Source organism: Micropterus salmoides, unplaced genomic scaffold (genome assembly GCF_014851395.1).
Source record: "Micropterus salmoides isolate LMB-PRFRI ecotype aquatic unplaced genomic scaffold, ASM1485139v1 Ms_hic_scaffold_9, whole genome shotgun sequence".
Taxonomy (NCBI): domain Eukaryota; kingdom Metazoa; phylum Chordata; class Actinopteri; order Centrarchiformes; family Centrarchidae; genus Micropterus; species Micropterus salmoides.
Genome location: NW_024044681.1, coordinates 7892016 through 7900440, shown reverse-complemented (window position 1 = coordinate 7900440; position 8425 = coordinate 7892016). Strand labels below are relative to the sequence as shown.

The following is an 8425-nucleotide window of genomic DNA, read 5'->3' as shown; positions in this document are numbered from 1 at the left end:
GTTGGGTGTTGCACTTAAATTAGTCCCCGATGTAAAGAGGGATCAAAAATCGTGTAACACACAGATTAGGGGCGACATTGGTTGTTGTTTATGTTTTTTTCATGTTGTGTTTGATTGGCGTAGATTTGTGAGGGGTGGCGTTAGGGGACAGGCGACAGGAGTCAGTAGAGTGAGAGTGTAGCGCTTTCATACTGAGATCAGCGCAGAAAGAACATTCGCTTCTTCACACTAAACGAAAGGTTGCAGCTTTATCCCGTGTGAAAGGCCATTATTCCGCAATCATGTGTGCTTTCACATGGCGGCCCGGCTTTACAGGAACCAGCGGCGTGCCGCGGCATGTCGACATGCATGACTTAGGTTTTCTGATGGTTGTGGTTAGGGTAGGGGGCTTCGGGGGGCTGTCAACACCTTAACACGCACTAGCTAGCTAATACTTCCGGTCTGTACGAGACGCCCAGAGCTGAAGGGTACCTTTGGTGTCAAATAACTACGTTTCGTCACTTTTTCTGAAAGCGTTGGTATAGAACGCCCTGAGATGAGAAGGTCTGGTCTTTCTGTCTCATGCCTGTCACCAACTTTCAACAACAGAGGAGGGTAAAATTTGCTCCACACCTTTCATAAAGTGCAGTGAGCCGGCAGATTGACGCAACAAGGTGTTAGGAGCTAATTACAGAAGTTGTACTAGGTGTGTTTTAAGCTTTGAGCTGGGTATTTGGCAGTTCTGTCAGTGTCTGACACACTGTCAGATCTTCTGATGGTCCTGCTGTCCTCCCCAGAGATCAAGGAGAATGATCCATAGCCTGTATTAAAAATGGTGATCCCACAAAAGCTGTGATGCTGTGGACCAGGACTCAACAGTGAGGAGTGATAAGATTTAAGTTGATTGATTAATAAGCATCTTGTAAGTTTGGAAAAAAAAACTACTGTTATGTTTTAAGTATAGCAATAATATAATTTTGCTTCAAATTTCACTCTTGCCTCTTCTTTAAGTTTGTATTTGACATAATTAAAATGAATTAAAAGAACAGAAACAAATGTATATGTGACAGAAAAGGCAATGTATTATTTTGGCCGGTGGACTTTTTCATCAACCACCTTGGCAGGCGAGTGAAAAAGTTAATTTCCACCCCTGCTTTCAACTCGTGAAATCAAAAAAAAGCCTTTGACATTAACACCAATGCCTTGTGACTTCTCTTCTCTTGGACTTTAGTCATTTTAAATAACAATTGACACCAAGGCACCTCTGATAATTTTGCTCAAGTAAAGATTACGTACTGTATTATTAAATGTGGCAAAGGTCTGCTTTTGTACTGTTAGACGTCATGGCCTGAGATTGAAACTTACCTATCACTTACAAAACAATGATAATATTTTTGCCATTACAAAAAAAAGGTAATTAAGGGCTCATTTAATGGTAAAACCTTGAAACAACTTTAACAGAATCTGCCAGTAGATTAAAAAAGATTAAAACAAATCAAAAAAAGCTACAAGCATTAAGAGACTTTGAATGGAAATAAATGTAGGAAACAGTTCAGTGTGTGTTGTTAAGAAAGTGGACGACAGTGACTCTCACACACACACACACACACACACACACACACACCTCTAGCACCCCTACAGCTGCTCTGGACAGTTTAAACTGCTGCTCGCTATGAAAGGTAATTCCAGTGAGGCTGCACTCTTACCGTAACACACATTAATTCTCAGCTGTCTGCAAACGTTGCACTCACAGTGGTGTGTAACGTAGGTGGTGAATCTCGGGGGATGTTTTAAAAGATCGGATTTAGTTTGACTGGCTACTTTTGATTTGCATTTATGCTCATTTGCATGAAATATTTATGTCACACTTGGAACAAGGACAAAGACTGAGTCTGACGGACTGAGGGCAGCTGAAATTTTGAAATAGCTATATGCTAAAATCAAGCTACTTTAAAGTTGTCTCGAAAAAGCTGCACTCTAATAATCAATCACTGCTATAACACTGACCCGGTCTAATTATTTAAAACTCTGACAGTGCATCTCATCAATATCTTAACACAAAATGCACTCTGAACACTTTGTCGAAATGATCATTATTGACTGGCAATGCCAGAATCAAAGCTTTTAAAGTTTTTATGTCAGGAGTCAAAAAAAAAAAGAAGATGTACAGGAAGATTGAAATTTCCAAATCCATTGATGACACTTCCCAAAGATTCAGATAAGGAGAGTTAAACTTTCTAGACAACAGTAGTTAATTCATTTTTGAACCAATTAAAACATGTAGTTACCTGAAGATCAAAAGCATTCAAAGTACAGACATGTATTTCATTGAGTATAAGGAACTACCGCTGTTAGTGTTGACAACATCATGTGCCGCACGGCTAATTAAATAATAACATGTATTTTAATCTTTTTTAGGTCAAATAAATTAACTAACCCCCCCTCAAACAAACTACACAAGTCTGTAAGGTCGCTGTCTGACACAACAGAGAGAAAACGACATCCACTCAAGAGTTATAGATCTTATTCACCCTTTCAATGAACCTTGAGATGCACTTAGGGGTTGTTTCCAGCAGCCGTATATCAAAGCTAACAACAGTGCAGATCCTCTGTAGAGGAGCCTGGCAAGACTTTGACTCCCAGTACTGCCCCCTAGTGGAGGGAGGGGTATGAATGTGTGAAATATAACCACCGAAATGCTTATTTGATGGGACATTTGTAAATATATCACTGCCTCTGTTAATACTACCAATACAACTACTACACCTCATTATTTTTTTAATAAATTCATTCATTTTTTATTCAATAAAATGCCAGAAAATGAACAAAAAAAGGTCCATTTAAAGCTCCCAGAGATCAAAGTAATCTCTTTTCAAATCTTGTTTAGTTATAGAAACAATCCAAAGATATTCAAATTACGATGATGTTAAAATAAGAGAAAAGCAGCAAATCCTCACATTTGAGAATCTGGAAACAAAAAATATTCTGAAACAATCAAGTAACTGTCAACAGTAGTTTGTTTTGGTTGACTCTTAATCAGTGGTGAACGAAGTGAAAGTACAGATACACTTGCTAAATATTACTCCACTTCAATTTAAATGTCTACTTGAGTCAAAGTACAAAAGTACCTGCTTTAAAAAGTGTCAAAAGTACTATGAAATAGTAAGCAACTGTTTTAGTTGTTGAGAGGGAGCTCATTTTTAGCTATTTGGTATTGGAGTGCAATGATTATTTTCATTATGGATCAATCTGCTGATTATTTTCTCAATCAATCGATTTTTGAAAATTGACCAGTAAACCAATGGTATTTGATTCAGCTGCCCAGAAGAAAAGCAGCAAGTTTCTGGGGTAGAGAATCCTCACTCTGACGTCGCTGTCGTTCGCTGTGTTCGCCGAGTGTTCGAGCCCTCTGCTATCTGAATGACAGGGTTCAGCAATCAAAGAATTTGTTGACCCTCCCTCCCCTTCACTCACCTCTCTTCTGCTGCTTCACCTTCCATCCATCAAATGCCACCATCCATATTAAACCAGCGCTTTTGACCACCAGAAAATCCTCTCCATAGTAAACACCAATAAGTATCGCTTGCAAGTATTTTCATTAATGAATATACAGTGAAAATGAAAGTAGCCTATATTATATTATCTGCAGTGTTTGTGTTGAATGCTTCTCCAAAATGTTCAGTGCCAATATTTTAAACTAGTTATTCCAAATATTGTCCCTAATATTATTATCACCTGTGCAGTGATTTGGTGTCTGATACGACTGGACCGTCCTTCCATCTCTCAGTTTTTTGTTGTTGTAATGTTTCATAGGAGTTGTTTGCGAAGACGTCCAACTTTGTCATTAAAGGTTGGTTCCAACATTTCCTGACTTTTTGTTTCACACGGGAAACACCGGTCTCCTGGTTGAAAGTCTGGTTTCTGTCCCACCCATCCACCCCAATCACCTTCTTTTAGTCTGACTTTTAGATTAATTATCCTTCCTATGCTATCCTTCCTTCAGTGTTCATAAACAACACTACAGGGCTTCCCCAGTGCATTACAAACTGACGCCAACGGGTCTCGGCCATGCACCCATAACTGACAGCTTGTGAGAACGGGTTGGACTTTTCACTGCAAAATATGACCGTTACAGCAGTTCCTGCATTAGCACTGAACGTTGCTAAATCACTGATGAGCATGGAGTGTGGTGGTTTGAAAATGGTAGAAATACAGCAGTCCCTCCTCACCGGAGAAATGGTCGTACAGGTCGATGTTGCAGCAGCTTATTACGACCCATATTCTAAGTCAGGTGACGTGGTTTAAAGAGGTGGTGGGGTGGATGGATGAGTCAAGTAAACTCAGGAGTTTCAATCAGGAGATTTTGGTAAACGTTCATAAATGTCGTATTGGGATACTTGAAAATCTACCTATTTAGTGGTTTAGGTATGAGAGAGGTATGAGAGAGAGAGAGATGTCACTATTCGCAGTTTTTAAAATGTCATTTTCCAAAACTTTCCATTCCAGAGGTAACAAAAAATTTGTTTTTGTAACTTGACTCTTCCAACATGTCAATGCCCCACTTTTAGAACAGGGTGTGAAAATGTATGGAAGTAAAATTGCTCCTTACGTGGATGACTTTTTTTTTTTGCAATAAATTAATTTCATCATTTAATATTATAATATTCCAGGTATTCATTAAATATCTTGTTTTTGATGACCACATGTAATCATTTTTATTTTTTCCTTTCTTACTTTGTGAACAAACATTTCTACATCGATGTCTGCATTGAATTTGATAGGAACTTTTAATATTTGGATATGGTTGCACTTTGGAATTTCACCTGCCACACACCTACAATTCAACACAGCTGCTTTTGTACGTCTGGCATATGTAAGTCTTATTTTACAATTGTTTTGTTTTACCTACACTCTAAGAAATGATTCATGGGGTTAAAAAGTCCAGCTTAAAAATTAAGAGCTTTTTTACTATTAAAAATTAAGTTTGTTAGATGCACTTGTTTTATTCAATTGATAACTTATTTTAAGAAGTTGGCCAAACATAAAATATAGAAATCTGCGTTTATAACTGCCTACATGTCAAAAAACTGTATTTTCACAACGCTAAAATCTGAATTATTCTCCTAAACTAATTCAGTGTTAAAGATGGTAGAGTTTTAGCTAGCTCCTACTAGTTAAGTCCCAGTTGTTTTTGTGATTTGTTTCACAAAGGCAGCCGAATTATCTTGATTCGCATTGAACCTCTTAAGCATTCGTTTAACACTGCAAAGGTTAGCAAATACGCATTTAGCTTGCTCTTAATTTAAAATAGACAGGTTTGGTCTGCAACAGCCACTGGGGGGGTGCAGATTTACATTCATGATTACACAATATAGGTTACACCACATATTTCGGTGTGACATTTTTGAATGTTGATGTTTAAGCTGTAATATTTCAGTGAGGTTTAAACTGATTAATTGATCCACAGTTTTTGTTTAGTTTTTATTCAGTGGATTCAGCACTGTGCAAAGGTGGACTGTAAAGCTGGCACCACGTTTTATAAACGCCATTGTTGCAACATGTGCGTTTGTCCTGTGTGTGTGCTAGTTATCTGTAAGTTTGAACATTTGAATCTTGTATTATTTTGGAGATATTTTTTTGATTTGGCATTACAACATTCTAAGTAGTTATAATGGCTTTCTTTAAAATGATTACTGTATTATTTGAAACAGCCCAGGCCTCATAAACCTTTTGTAATTTTTCAATCCTCGTGGAGGAGCACTTTAAAAATGTTTTTCTTATTAACAGGATGATTCCGTGGAAAGAAGGAGAGAGGTTGCGATCCAAGGCTTAGTTGTGTATTTCTGAGAAAAGGAAGTGGATCTCTTCAAAGAGCAGCTGGTGTTGTGGTGGCAGCCCGGCCTGGTTTTTTCTCCCTTTTTGTCCTGGTTTTTTCTCCCTTTTTGTCTGTGATTCTGTTTTTTCCCTGGTTTTCTCTGTTCTCTGCCTGCATCCCTGTGTGTGCTCTCTCTCTCTCTCCTCTTGAGCCCAGCCAACGACCTGGACCTGCATCGCGTCAACCTCCTCCTCTGCCTGCCACACCTGCCAGCAATCAACTCCACCTCTGCCAGTACTTCAACCCCGGTTCTCCACACTACCTCTGCTTGATCGTCGTTGCTCCTTACCCGGTGCCACTTCACCATTCAAGCTCACGCGTATTCAGCATCTTTTCAATTTCCCTGTGCTTTGTCTCCGCTGTGTCTGACCCTGTTTTTCTGTTTGTCTCTCCCCAGGTTCACTCACCCTCATCTTCAGTCAGTCAGCTGGGCTCGCTCACCTGTCCTCTCCCCTTGGACTTCCCCCACGGCATCCTCCCAAGTCTCCCCTGCCTCCTCTCTTCCTCGGCCCCTAGTGTTCCCCGGCTCTCTGGTCTCAGTCTCCTCGGTTCCCCAGTGCCTGCGTTTCCCTCCAGTCCCTCAACCCCATTTTTCCCCAAATAAAACCTGTTAATCCCCAGAGTTGTGTTTGGGTAAATCAGGCACTTAAAGGTCCAGTGTGTAAGATTTTTGGATGCTCTGTTTGCGGAATATGAAAGAAATGGAATATAATATTCAGATGGAATAAGAGTTTGCAGCCGCCACAGTTGTTCCTACACACATGGAAGGACAAGTTGTTTTCATTTAGTTGCAATCTGCAATTTCATCACTAGATGCTCCTAAATCCTACACCCTGGTTAATTTCAGACACACACACTATAATTTGTGTGTTGTGTCATTTTTAAAAATGAGAACTTAAGACACTGACATTTATTCTGACATTACTTATGCCAGGATGGTGGTGGAGATATTACCATTGAAGATCCTTGTAACCAGAGGTGCCAACCTGTCTGAGCCAGCTAGTGCAATGGTTGTGATTGAGGGAACAGAAGTTGTGAAAGACCTGGATGTACCCAGAGCTTGTGCCTTTCTAATAAAGCTGATATATGCACTCCAAACACCATATCCAAAGAACTGAAAAAAAACATTTGAAAAGTTTCAAAAGGTATTCCTTGAGCTGGATGGTCTGAAAGTCAGTCTGAAGGTAAAGACCACTCTAAAAAGTAAACTTCTATCCTAACAATACCACAAGAAACGGCTGCACCTGTTTTATGTTGTGTGTTGTTGAGCAAAATACAGCAGCTGTAATGTGTAGTTGGTACTGGTTACAATAAAGTTTGTTGAAACTACAATTGCTATGTGTAATTTCTTCTGACTTAAGTGAAATAAGTTGATTATACTCGGAAAAATTAAGGTAACAATTTGCATTGACATATCTGATTGAAAGTAAAACAAAGAAGTTTGAACTAATATTTCGACCACTAAATAACACCAAATCCTTAACATTAAAATTAAGTTGGTTCAACTTGATTAAGCTATGTAGATGACAAATCACGTTGGTTATTATACTAATTGAGTTAGTCTAACTATAAAAGACTCGAGACATACTCAAATGGTTTGAGTTGGAATTACTTAAAGATCAATGCAAATTGTTACCTTAAATTTCTTTAAGTAGAGCCAGTGCATTTATTATTTTTTGAGTATTTTTGAGTGTATGAAAATATTTGACATCTTGTGAAAGTTAACTGTTAATACTATTTAAACATTAGGTAAAAGAGTTAGTTGTAGTGTTCTGGATGTTGCCACCGTCGATGCCTACACCAACGCTGTGTGGCCAATGCATGGCGGATATTCATCAAGGAGCTGGACAAAGAGCTTGTCATGCCACATATGAAGAGGCCCGCGGCACGCCCCACCTCCAATTGCATATTACAGATGCAGTGGGAAAAAAAACAAACAAAATGCGGCCGCATCCCAGCCACAGGAGGATGTAGAGGGAGAGGTGCAAGGTCTGATCAGCTGTCAAAGACAGAAAAGTCAGCAGCGTGCAAGGAGCATTTTGATGTCCTTTGTGAGGCATGTATGCATATTTACCATTTCACTACAGTTACATTACAGTTCAGAGACATATCTAATGTGTGACACGGTGACAAACATATTTCAAATATCAAACGTGACACTGTTTGATCCAAATCACTGCTAACATAAGTATTTTAACAAAATTATTTTTATAAGAAGTCTTTATTTAAAAAGAAATCACACTGAGCCAAGCATGAAATAACATAGGAAATGAATAAGGGTAATTTTGGGGTTTGGATAGCATGTGCATCAAAGGGTTAATAGACACTGAGACACTAAGATCACGCAGGGATCAGATAATTTTTGCCCCTTTGCCCCTGCTCGCTGCCTCCCCTACACACTCACTTGTTGCTCCATCACCAACCTCCACCTATCCGTCTCTCACTATCAGCTGCTCCCTGCTGCCGTTGTTTTGAGAGGTCAGAGCTGTTTGTTTGCTCGGAGGCCCGTCGTCTGATAGCATGTGTCGGACTACGCCTGCCCCTCCCACCTCATCTTAACCTGAGCCGTTA

General features: G+C 39.3%; 1 long non-coding RNA gene across 1 annotated transcript; it reads left to right on the top strand.

Moving 5' to 3' along the window:
* The first annotated feature begins 6084 nt into the window (after positions 1–6084).
* On the top strand, positions 6085–7186 carry LOC119896020. The gene is made up of 2 exons (XR_005443152.1): positions 6085–6146; positions 6252–7186. It is a non-coding gene; the product is annotated as an uncharacterized LOC119896020 (long non-coding RNA).
* Positions 7187–8425: the final 1239 nt, after the last annotated feature.